At 37.9% G+C, this 13,379-nt stretch overlaps 1 protein-coding gene across 8 annotated transcripts in view; it reads right to left on the reverse strand.

Annotated features, from left to right (window-relative positions):
• ATP2B2 (ATPase plasma membrane Ca2+ transporting 2) overlaps positions 1–5,170 on the reverse strand; it is a 422,428-nt gene extending 417,258 nt beyond the window's left edge. For 2 of the 8 annotated variants that reach the window (XM_073352327.1, XM_073352326.1), the window contains exons 1-2: positions 4,892–5,163; positions 4,710–4,794 (exon numbers count right to left, since the gene is read on the reverse strand). The gene's annotated coding sequence lies outside the window, so the exon portion shown is untranslated. Of the gene's footprint in view, positions 1–4,709; positions 4,795–4,891 lie in introns of all 8 variants that reach the window. The other 6 variants (XM_073352334.1, XM_073352328.1, XM_073352331.1 and 3 more) reach the window with 6 other exon arrangements.
• Positions 5,171–13,379: the final 8,209 nt, after the last annotated feature.

A 13,379-nucleotide genomic window follows, 5' to 3' on the forward strand; every position in this document is an offset into this window, starting at 1 on the left:
AAATAAAGTTTAATGGGTATTTTCATTATATCTGAAATAATTTACTCAACATTTTTTGCCATCGTGTAAATACAATGACTTATCTTACTATATACTGAAGGCATTTCTATCTAAGATTTTATGCCAGGCCAACCACCATAGTACTGGAGCATTACAAATGGATCAGAATATTGTAGTTTGCACACCACTAGTGGAACACACACCCAGGGTATTGAATAGATTTTTCGCTTAAGAAACACAAGAAAATGTGATGAATCATTTTGATGCAAGTTGTTTGCTGCGGTCCAAGTCCTATAGTCTAAACTCAGTCTGTAATCAAGCACTGAAATCAAGGAGAGTTTTGGCTAAATAAACATTTGTCCCCAAGTGGATTTACATTTGCTACTGCTATATATTTTAGCATACCAATATTCCAAAAAGCTATTGCAACTGGTGTTAATTTAGTGATGCTACTAGTGAGGGATATTAGAGGTAACATGCTCTAGTAGACTGAGCACACAACTGGGAGTTCTAATCCTGACATTGCCACTGACTGTCTGTGATACTTTGGGCAAGTCACTTAGGGCTGCTCTACACTGGAAACTTACATCAGCACAGATACATCTCTCAGGGGTGTGAAAAATCCATACCCCTAAGTGATGTAGCTATGCCAGCCTAATCTCTGGTGTAGAAAGCATTCTTCCATTGAACTAGCTACCATCTCTCGGGGAGGTGGATTACCGACGCCACTGGAAGAACCCCTCCCAATGGCATAGGAAGACTCCACACTGAAGCACTACAGCAGCACAGCTTCAGCTGTCCCACTAACATTTTCAGCGTAGACATATACAGAGAAATGAAGGATATCTCAGTGTCCCCATCTATGAAATGGAGAAAATTCTTAGCTCCCAGTGTGAAATTACAATTGCCCCCAATTGATCCTTCAATGTGCTTTCTCACAACTGCTTCCAGGATTGCTGTTGCAGCCCAGTGATACAACACTTCTGTTCCTTTTCTGGGTAATAGGCACTTTGAAGTAGGGGACATACTGGTTAGAGAGACGCTTACTTACCTGAAGTGTGATAAAACAGAACAGTATTTTGCAATTTGGTTACCATTTCTCAAACATGCTGTCTTGGATACCCAGGTGGCCAATCCATATAAATTAGGAGTCTTAACTTATTGACCCACAGTTTCATAGTGAAGTTTATTTTATCTTTTCTGACGATGGCACACTTTTGTAACTATCCTTCTATTGCTATTTTAAATTATATATTGCTGCTGTCCACTGACTATCTTTGCAACTATCTACCCCATTTCTTTTTCTTCATCTATTAATTTTATAAAACAAAATATAAAAACTGAAATATTACTACTGCTAAAGAACTTTCCCCTTACATCCATATGACTGTTACCAGTCTAATTTTCCAAACAAAATTAGAAATTATGTATACTTATGCATGTTTTGCACAAAATTGCTTTACGTAACAAAAACAGTAAAATGCCCATTGTTCATAATTATTACTATACGTATAAAAATACCAAACGAAATGTATATATGAGTAAGTTATAATAGATAACTTTTAAGTAAGAATAATGTAAAATAAGTAAAACTTAGCCTAACAAAATATCTCAAATAGCTATGTTGAGCAATATGTTATCTATGAGCAAGACACACACACACACACACACACACAGAATCTCACAGTATACACCTCTGCATCCCATTTACAGTATAGAGTGCAACTGCTGTTACATTTTAAGGCTTTAGCAAATGGACTCTCAAGTAAGATTTGCTAATTGCTAGCACAATGCCTGGCAAGGAGGTGCTCAAAAGGCAGCACAAGTATACTAATCAGACAGACAGATTTCTGTTTCTTGATTAGCAGCCAGACCAAGCTGAAGCCTCCATTCAAAGTAGATTTATTACTACCTTATTGGCTTAAGGAAAAAAGAATCCTATTAAAAGCACAAAGGATGCTGTCATTAACTTTACCACCAAACTCTGAACTATGATTTAACCAAATCAAGCTAAAATGAGATGTTTTAAAAATAAGTATTTCACTCATATTTTTCTTCTATTCAATTGACGCTTTGTTTTTTTTTAATTAATTCAAAACCTAGTCATTTAAATGCTGGATCTTTTTAAGCCTGACCAGATAATGTAGGATATTAATGTAACTAACAAACATTTTTCCTATTCTCTAAAAGTAAATCTGAAAAGCACAGCAGTATGAGCTAAGTAAAAGTATGGTGCACATCCTTCCTTGCTTCTGAAAATATTTGCTTTAAAACTTATTAGATATAGCAATATGTTAAAGGTAGAGTTGAAACACTTCAGTACAAGGTCCCCTTGTAGGGTAAATCAGCTGTCATCCACTCTCAGAGCATTGCTGTAAGCTACACATAGGAAAATGTATTTAAATGTATTAAGGAAGTTAGGTGCAATTTAAATACATAAAAGAGGTAGTTACAAGGTCATGTCCTTTTAATAATTTTTTGTGGAATTTGAAATGATTATATCCATACCTACAGAAAGTGCAACTACAGTAATTTGGCTATTTAAAGCTATTTAAATTTAATTACAGATATTTAAAGTGAGATCTGAATAAAGTACGAACACATTTCTTTTACTAATTATACAAAAACAAACAGCAGAACACGTCATCACACTTTCAGAAACCAAATTACAGGAGGAAATCCAGCATAAAAATCAGTCAAGATTCTACAGCATCTTAAAAGGTGTCCAGAATATTATAAATGTGGGATGGAGAGAGAAAGAAAATTAACCCTCTGAGACTGTTTCCAAGATGCATGGTGAGAAATTCAAAGAGAAATGCACTTACAAAAGTCACTATGAAAGCACTTAACAGTCTGATGTCCAGCTCAATATTACCATGTTTTCTCGAACCTGTAATTAATGAAAATTTTAAACTGTCCTCAAAAGCTATCTCAATACATACCCATAAAACCCTTTTTATATGTGCATAAAATATGGGAGATAGCCACTGACCATGTGCAATTGGAAAAAATTGACCTTTCCAGTGGAAATGTAAGTATATTTAACTCTGATGTGCTGGGCCAAAATCAATTCTCTACAGGAATTCAGGGTGGGAAAATAAGTCATGCAGCATTACAGTGTACAATTTTTCTAGAACCCATATTCTCATGCGTTATTTGCAAACCTATTTGTTTTACCAGCACTCCAGGGCAAAGATGAAACACTTTCTTCACAGATAGCAATTTCCACCAAAATGAGAAGAACGTGAACAAAGTAAAAGCTGTATGTGATCGAAGACCTTCTAGACTCCTGAGTCAAGCAGTTCTCGTGAGCAAGGTAGGAGAGCTAGTCATGCAAACGGACGACCTTTCACAAAATTAAATTCTAGTCAAACACATCTTGCAATATAAGGTATTACGAAGCAGGTCTGTAAGCTTTCTTTTCAGGTAAAAAAGAAAAAAAGTTCTTATTTTAAGCACCATTCATCAATCTCCTACTTCATATTTCCACTATTAACCAAATATTCTAGAAGTGAAGGCACAATTTTTCCACACTGAGCTCGTCTGCTATCTTACAAACAGCCTAATCAGTATAATGCCTTCTTCATCCTTTAATATAATCAGTACAGGGATGTAATCAAAAGGTTGAACAATCATAAGTCTTGATAAATACATACTCCTTCTTGTGTAAGTGTGCATGGTGAAATGAGGAGTTTCATTATGAAAGAATGAACAATTCTTTTTAGCAACTTCATAACTTACCTTCCAGAAGGTAAAAAAAACACTGGGCTAAGCATCTGCTTCTGACAGTTCAACGGTTCCAAGACGGCCTAAAGTAACCATCTCATTAGTCAAAGGTAGCAATGTGTATTTTAAAAGTAACTGGCTGAGCTTGTATAGGACAACTTAAAGTCACTAAATCAAAGGCTGGACAACAGATTGACTGCTGCCTAGTCCAAGTCAGACAGATGAACTGTCAGTTCCGCAACCAGAGATCAAACAGGCAGAATCTCCCTTTACATAATGGGCAAAGACTCCAGTAATCTTACATGTTTTTGTTAAAGCATTATACTTATGATCTGTATAAAGCTTTTCCAGGCAGTATTCATTAAAGATTTTTTTAATTTTTCTTTAAAAGTCTGATCTGTGTATAGAACAACAGCTATTACATCATATCCCACAGAAAGGCTTTTTTCAGGAAACACTTGCCATACTCTAAAAATTACCATGAAATTCCCTACCTTTATATGTAACAGTATACTCTAATCCATCATAATGTAAATGAGCTATGATTTTTATCTCAACATTTCTCTACTTTTAAAAGTGCACCTTAAAAATTTATGACAAGCTGTGAAAAATAAACCCATTTCGGACTTGAATCTTTTCAAATAAAAACTTGCTATATACCTTTGTCTAGCATAAGGTCATACATATTATGGTCATATTAGTTACATTTATCAGCCAAAAAGTCTCTCTGTACTACTTATGTTTTAGAATCTTTCTTTGCACTCTGTTTAAAAAATCACTAACATTTGAATACCAATAATGATAAAAGCATCCACATGTTTTCTCATTATTAAATAACTGGTTTAAGCAAAATCTTTACCACTTTGACTTGAAAAACAGAAAAAAATCTATACTCTATTTTCAACCTCCAAAATCTCATTGGATTATTTCTGCCATGCAGTTTCTGTTTCTTCTTAAATAATATTCTATAGAAGTTGAATTACCTTTCCAGAGATTCATAGGACATGAACTAAAATCTAATGCATCATTCAAACCAAGTCTCCACACCATTTTCTCATCAGCTTCTGCCTCCAAGAAAAAAAGAGAATTGACAAATAAACAAGCACAGAACAGACAGGGGAATGCTCTTATTTTTTATTTTCATGCTGTGGATGTCGCTACTTACTTGGCTAAGATATCATCACAAATCCAAAATGATTTCAATTACACAGCGGAGTAATCACTGTTCGGCATCTGTAAGGGATTGATAAGCTGAGCTACATTACAGGAGTCCCTCTGCAGACTGTACCATTCCTGACCAAGCAGGTGGGGGAGAGAGCTGATATTTCTGTCAGAGCATCTTGCTAGCAGAGTGCAAGCACAGGGTACATGTATTGCCTGCGGTTTAAGATTGCTGAAGAAGGAAGGCGAACAGCAGCTACAGTAAGGGAAGAAAATGTTGCTCTGTAAGGAAAATGGACTGAACCACCATGTTGTTGTTTGTGGTTTTAATACTTCCCTTGGGATAATGACAAAAACGGAAGATGGCAAACTACCAGGAATATGACACTTACTCCGAAACGGGAGAAACCTTCAAGGACAAGGACTGTCAAGTTCTATCACTATCATTTGAGAAGAAGGAGGGGGGAAAGGTTCTGTATGGAGGGGACTAGAGGAGGTGAGGGAAAGCAACAAATTCACTTCATCTTTACAGTGATCAGACACAGGCTGCAGAGCTATTTTCTGAATTTCAGGTTATAGACCAAGTGCTTTCCAATTTATTTTTTTAATTTAGTGACAAATTCAACAGCTAACAGAATGAACATTTCTGTATTTCAAATTATGTTACCTAGAAATCATATTTTACCAGTAATAAATATGTTTGCAAGCAAAGGTAAAAAACAAAAACAAGATCAGCACAACACAAATACATCCTGTAAATTCCTGTTATTCCAGAAAAATGTTTTGTGCTTCTGGGTCTGCAGTATTCGTACAATATTTATGTTTATTTCACAGTATTATGCTCTTACACAAATTTAACAGCCAATACAGTACGAGCACATAGCCAGCACTAAATTTAATTTAAATTGATCTCATTAGCATGTATTGTAAAACCAAATAAACATATGGTAGTAATGTTCAGCATTTTTTACCGATTAGGACATAGGAACCCTTTTAATGCTTCATACTAAAAATATCAGGTTGTTGTTACTGGAGAGAACCATCCTTTTGGGGGGGCACAGTTTTCTTCAAACTGTAGCATCTAAAATGTTAACTTTTCACTTTGAAGAATTATTGCATATTGTTTTGAGGCAGCTACTTTCTACGTAGTATTTTTAGAAAGTTACAACTTCATACCTGGAATTAACACATGAATGTACTGGGCTGGAGCTGTGGGGGTATAAACTAGAGTTCATACCATGCCAGAGCTGTACAATAAGCATTTAAAGCACTTATTGTGAAAAAAATAATCCAACTGCTACAGGACAAAAGGAGAGCCACCTGTTCTTTCAAAACATTACATTTTACATATAACAGCACAGTTCATTACTGTCAACATTTGCCCCAAAGCATATGTACAGTGTAAGCATATTTACAAATGTCTTTTAAACATTCAAAATATTCATATTGTCCTAGTCACTGTATTTTACAAACTACAAGCTCAGATTCTGCCTGTGAAACAACACATTCTATATAGAAACTGACGAAATACAGAGAAAATGCATCTGTTTCTTAAAGCATGTATAAAACATTATGCCTCAAAGTTGAAAGCTTTTGTAGAGTATCCTAAGGACAGCAGTGTTTCGTGACTGCGCTGCCTCTTAGACAAGAGCGGGCAATTACAACTAAGCATACCTCCCTGAGCACTAATAGGAGTAGCTGTACTGATGCTCTGTCATCCTTGCTTACTTGCTGCTCAGAATATCAATTCAGCCAGTTAAACCAAAAGTCTGCACTGCACTGCACCAAAATGGAAGCTATTAAAAAAAAAAGACCCAACCCTGCTAAGATTACTGATCAGAGAATTTTAATCTTTGTTGATCAATGGGGAAAAAAAAAGAGGTGAAAGTTAAAATGGGATTGGACCTAATACAGATTTTTCTAAAATGAAGCTGCCATTATCATTGGAAAGCTTCAAGCAATACATGCATGTCATGACTTCCTATGCAGTGATATTGAGTTGCATTCAACATAGTTCTGCACACTCTTTTACTAAGCAAGTCTTTGTTTCTAACTGTGTCTTTAAGGAACGCTGAACCCAGTTTCACATCTGAAATCAAGCTAAACGAAGCAATCATAGCAGAAAAAATGTTACAGTTTAAGATGTGTTCCACTTAGGTTCAAGAATTGTAACTGCTAGTGCTCTCTACTGCTCTGCTAGAGTGCCGGTACTGTATACTGCACATTTTCAGTTATTAGAAGCCAGATTTTTCCATGTATCTGAATACAAGTTCTCAATCTATTTTTTAAAACCTAGACGATTGATAATATAACTAAAGCCAAAAGATAATAAACAAGGCAGATTAAACAACAATTTGTTCAAGGTGGAGTTTGGGGTTTGCGTGGGGGGAAGAGGAGATTAATCAAAGGAAAGCTCTAACAAAATTGTAAAGCCCTTATTCAAGGCACCTAGCTGTCGCCAACCAGCATATTTGTTCCGAAGACTGCGTATCACTGATCTACTGTACCTATAATGAAACTATTGAGTCAAACCTTTAGAAAATGCTTTCATTCTTTTTGTTGTGTAGATTAAACAGGGAGAAAGAAGGAAGGAAGAAAAATAAGTATATATTCAAGAAGGAAATATCCTAGCTATTTTTGTATGATGTAAATGAATTACTGAAGAACCATTCCGGGAAAACAAGTTTGCACATAAGTATTCCCAATGCTCATTTAACATAGGGCCTCAAAAGTGCTGTACCAGGTAACGTGATGATCAAGCTATTAACCTTGTTGCTAGTCTCATCAGTTAGGGGCCTATCTCCCAGTGCTGTGTGCAAGTTACCGCCAGTGTTGGTATTACCTTCATCGTAATGCTATGAGTCATCTCGCTGTCACTGGGCAACAAGGGCCAGCTAAGATTACTGAGCAGAAATCCCACAAGATGTGCCTCCTGGAATAAGAATGGAGCGGCTAGATTCAGAGACCGCGCCCTGCACTGGGAGAGCAGCGCAGTTTTGTGTAGTTATATTTATCTTTCCTTGGGGCTCATACGTACAAAATCTTCAAAGATGCCACAGATGCACTCATCGACAAAACAAAGCTGTTGCAAAAAGCCAGCACTACTACAAAATCTGCACCAGGTAGTAGTTTGAATCCTCAAAGAAGAATGAAGTTTTACTTGCTGAAAAACTTAGTACATTATTACACTAGTCAAACCTCCTGATAGATTCCTTGCAAAACTGCCTAGCACAGGGAGTACCTGCTATACATATAGTGCAGATACTATAGTACTTGGGGAGACAACATCATGCGGTTTACACAGAACCCGTCAGTACACCTTTTGCGTCTAACAATTACAGCCCAAAATAACTTACGTTTGTTCCCAAGAATATACCACATCCACATTGCATATTAATACTACCAACAAAGTTCTGGATAACCCAGCCTTTCCTGGAACTAAGAAATCTCAGCTTGTTTTATTGATTTTGAAGGGGTTCAGAGGAATATAGTTTAGCTCCACCCAGCAACAACTTAACACCTGAATTCTTTGGTGCAAAGAATGAAATTAACCAAATTTTTATGTATGTGATCAGCCACTTAAAACCACACCGCATGTAGAAGTATTAAAATGGTAGTTACCTAGAGAAATATTCAATCAGAACATGGATTAGACAGTATTATTTGTACTACCTTTTGTGATTAAAATTCCAGTTAAGGTGCTGAAAATGTTCTGTACTCACAGGTGCTGGAACTAGGGATGCTGGGGATGTGGCAGCACCCCCTGGCTTGAAGTGGTTTCCATTATATACAGGGTTTACAGTTTGGTTCAGTGGCTCTCAGCACCCCCACATATAAATTGTTGCAGCACCCTTGCTTATACCAGTGGAATCCAGATACTTCTGTCCCACACCAGTAGCAAATGAGAACACAAAAATCATTCAGCAGTTAATATTTTAAAGACCAAGCCCTGCTTGTGCATACTGTATGGAAATAAATGTTACAAGGTCCAGGCTTTGGGGATTGGGGCATTATTTACAAATACGTTGTACGGATGTAGAAATCAATGTATAGAAATCAAATGTATTATTTTACCAGTTAAACCTCAGTATTTAGGCAACACTTTGTCATAGGACTGAGGGGCAACGATTCTTAGATGTCCTGAAATTGTATCATTATCTTCTCTTATAAATTCCTATATTCTGGAAATTTTCTCCACTTGAGTCTCTGTACGAAAAATGATTACTGAAAAGATTTTTAGAAAGCCTAAATTTTAAGAGCTTAAATTGCTGTAAGACTGGTCACCCATCAGAGAGACCATAAAATCTTATTATTCAGCAAGGTGTCCTCTGCCTTATTCTCACGGAACAGGGAGTTCTGGCTATGAGATGGTTGAAATCCTGAGTGCTACACTACACAGAGTAGGAAACAAGAGACTTCTCATTTGAGAACAGGTGGAAAGAAATTCTTTGAAATTAACCTGACAAAAGACCAACTGGCTAAAATAGACATGTGAACGCTTGGGAAAACAAAGACAAAAAGGATGGTAGACTTGGGCTGTTGAACTAGAAGATACCACTGGCAAAACTCAGGTCATGACTACACTAGTGGTGCTTTATAGATATAGCTATACCGATATCAAACTTCTAGTGAGGACACAGCTTATAGTGGCAGAGTTGCAAATTTGTCTATTCCTCCACCACCACCCCGCCCCATTCTCTTGCTCTGTCTCACTCACTCACACGCAGTATCAGTAAAAGCACAGTTTTGCTGGTGTACGGTCTACCTTAGGACTTTCTGCTGGCTCATCTCTGACAATCAGAGATCACACCCCTGATCGACATTGCTATGCTGGCCAAGGTTGTAGTGTAGACATAGCCCAAGTAACATTGCCCTGGTGAGTCAAACTTCAACTGACTATTTTGAAAATAAGTGCCGAGCACATCCAGGTACTGGAGAACCCAGAAGACAAGACTTCCTCTGGCATAGCACTGTTGGTCAGGAGTTTGAAGACATGGGATCCCTGACCGACATAGCTGGGCCAGCAAAAGTCTCTAGTGTAGATGCAGTTATTCTAGCAAAACTGAGCTTTTGCCATAAAGCTTGTTTCACTTGGGTTGAGAGAGGTGTGGGGACAGAGAGAAATAAACTATACCACTAAAAGCACTGCTTTGCCATTATAAGCTACATCCAAATTTAGGAGCACTTGGCCGATATAGTATATCAGTATGCATATTCTGGTAAAGCGCTCCTAGTATAAACATGGCCTGTGTCTACTTTCTTTGAACAATTTTATTCCATGCATGCTGGAGGTTGACATCATGAGCAACTCTCATTTAGGACCCCTTTGAGAACAACAATTTAAGATAAGAAATTTTGGAGCATGATTTTAATACCTCTTGCAGAACCTTGGGACTAAGACACAATTTTCTATGAGGCTATGTGAGAAAATGAGTAACGTCAAAAGTCAACAGCAGACTCCTGATATTTTTCTAATTTCAGCCCAGCCACTTAAAGCAGAATAGCAAACTGGCAGCCTTTCATATTTTAAACCTCATTTATTGGGTTAATTTGCTAAACTTTAAAAAACAAGAGTGAAATCTGTTTTCAAATGGAATATTTCTCCAGTTTTGCCACATTTTATAGTAATATTTCTACTAATACAAACAGCTTTCAAACCGGCATAAACATGTTGCAATAATAGAAAGCAATGAGACTTAATGGATGAGGCATGGGACAAGGACCCAGGAACTCCCAAATTCTAATTCTGACTCTGCCCTAATGGATTGTGTGGCACTGGGTAAATCACTCTCTCTGTGCCTCAATTTCCCCATCTATAAAATAGGAATAGTACTCACCAGGTTACATTATAGGAGTGCTAAGTAAATGAAGAGGGTAACATTTGTACAACACTTTCAACATGCAAAGCTTGAAGTATTACTTTCAGAGCAGCAGCCATGTTAGTCTGTATCTGCAAAAAGAACAGGAGTACTTGTGGTACCTTAGAGACTAACAAATTTATTTGAGCATAAGCTTTCGTGGGCTACAGCCTACTTCATCAGATGCATAGAACGGAACATATAGTAAGAAGATATATATACATACAAGAGAATATGAAAAGGCGGAAGTTGCCATACCAACTCTGAGGCTAATTAATCAAGATGAACTATTATCAGCAGGAGGGAAAAAAAACTTTTGTAGTGATAATCAAGATGGCCCATTTCAGACAGTTGACAAGAAGGCGTGAGGATACTTAACATGGGGAAATAGATTCAATCTGTGTAATGACCCAGCCACTCCCAGTCTCTATTCAAGCCCAAGTTAATGGTATCTAGTTTGCAAACTAATTCCAGTTCAACAGTTTCTCCTTGGGGTCTGTTTTTGAAGCTTTTCTGTTGCAAAATTGCCACCTTTAAGTCTGTTACTGAGTAACCAGGGAGGTTGAAGGGTTTTCCTGCTGGTTTTTGAACGTTATGATTCCTGATGTCAGATTTGTGTCCATTTATTCTTTTGTGTAGAGATTGTCCAGTTTGGCCAATGTACATGGCAGAAGGGCATTGCTGGCACATGATGGCATATATCATATTGGTAGATGTGCCAGTGAACTAGCCCCTGATGGCGTGGCTGATGTGATTAGGTCCTATGATGGTGTCACTTGAATAGACATGTGGACAGAGTTGGCATCGGGCTTTGTTGCAAGGATAGGTTCCTGGGTTAGTTTTTTTGTTGTGTGGTGTGTGGTTGCTGGTGACCAGTCCTTGCTTATAGACAGCCCCCCAACCTGAAGCAAATATTCACCAGCAACCACACACCAAAACTGCTGAACTGGAATTAATTTGCAAACTAGATACCATTAACTTGGGCTTGAATAGAGACTGGGAGTGGCTGGGTCATTACACAAATTGAATCTATTTCCCCATGTTAAGTATCCTTACACCTTCTTGTCAACTGTCTGAAATGGGCCACCTTGATTATCACTACAAAAGTTTTTTTTCCCTCCTGCTGATAATAGTTCATCTTAATTAATTAGCCTCAGAGTTGGTATGGCAACTTCCACCTTTTCATATTCTCTGTATGTATATATATCTTCTTACTATATGTTCCGTTCTATGCATCTGATGAAGTAGGCTGTAGCCCACGAAAGCTTATGCTCAAATAAATTTGTTAGTCTCTAAGGTGCCACAAGTACTCCTGTTCTTTTTGAAGTATTACTGTATGGGACACTACCCTTTCCTTTCAAGCAACAGTGTTTGAGAAAGCTGGACTGCTTTTTGGAGATATGATTGTTAAGTTACATAATATTATATTATAATATTATCAAATATGGAATGTGAATGTTGCAGGTAAGTCTGTGTATTTACTGTTCCTTTAAATTGCAGCTCTATTATATGAACTCCATTTATTTTGCGACCCCACTACCACCAATAATTACTTCCCCTCCTAACCCATGACAGGAGTTGAGTCCAATTTCTAGCCCCACTTACCTCCTGGAGTTTTCCAAGCCAATCATACCTGACACACTATGCCTCAGCTCCTTATCCCATGCCACCAGAGCCCTTCACACCCAAATCTCGATTCCTCCCTTACCTTTTAGTCACTCCCCGGTAAGAGATTGAACTGACTCCTCACTCCCAGCACAAACCCCAATTCCTCTTTCCAGAATTGCTAGCAAGAGGTAACGTCATCCCTCTCCCCACAACACTCCTGAACATCCCATCACCTGCCATATCCCACACAAATTCCAACTACCTGTACAATTCTCAAATTCTTTGCTCCCTGCAGTGACTAATTACAGCCTTGCTTTTCCAGCTTGTGTTGCAGTATGCATATGTAGGCACTTTTGTTCCCCTGCCTGTCTCCACAGAACACTGTTAGTGATCATGGAGAAAGCAGCCCATTCCTGCATTCTCCTCTCTATGAACATGCAGGGCCACTTTGTCTGAGAAGGATGGAGGAGGAGAAAGGCCCCCCAGACTCTTCTGAACACAGCAAAGGATAAGGAAAGTAGGGCCTATGACAGGAGGAATTGGAGTTCATAATTAGCTTGAACTTCCAAAGAAACTCACAGCGAACCTGGTTAACTGCTTATCTCTGCCAATGCAATGCCAGAAGACACGGTGGGATGAACATACTGTCACAGTTCAGAGCAACTGTGCCTGTATTTCCCCTTGGTGTCCTGGCAAGAGCACTCACTCTCAGCTTCCACCTCCCCTCATGTTGCCTCTCTTGATTGAAGACATACATTTCATTCCCTTCTGGCCAGGATAGGTTCAGACTACACAGTTCCCTGCCTTCCATGTTTATTTCCCAGCAAAGACAGTCTGCCTAAAGTTAAACGGACCTGCTTGCTTTCTTGTCAGAGACTGATAATGGAGCAATTGCTACAGATATAAGTTACCACACAGCTCTTTCTACACAAGTGTACTTTATTCTTAAGATTAAAAGCATTAGAAAGCACATTAAAAACAATAAAAGAACCTGTACATACCAATACATTTACCTGAGTTCATCCC

The sequence above is a fragment of the Lepidochelys kempii genome, chromosome 7 (genome assembly GCF_965140265.1).
Source record: "Lepidochelys kempii isolate rLepKem1 chromosome 7, rLepKem1.hap2, whole genome shotgun sequence".
Lineage (NCBI taxonomy): Eukaryota > Metazoa > Chordata > Testudines > Cheloniidae > Lepidochelys > Lepidochelys kempii.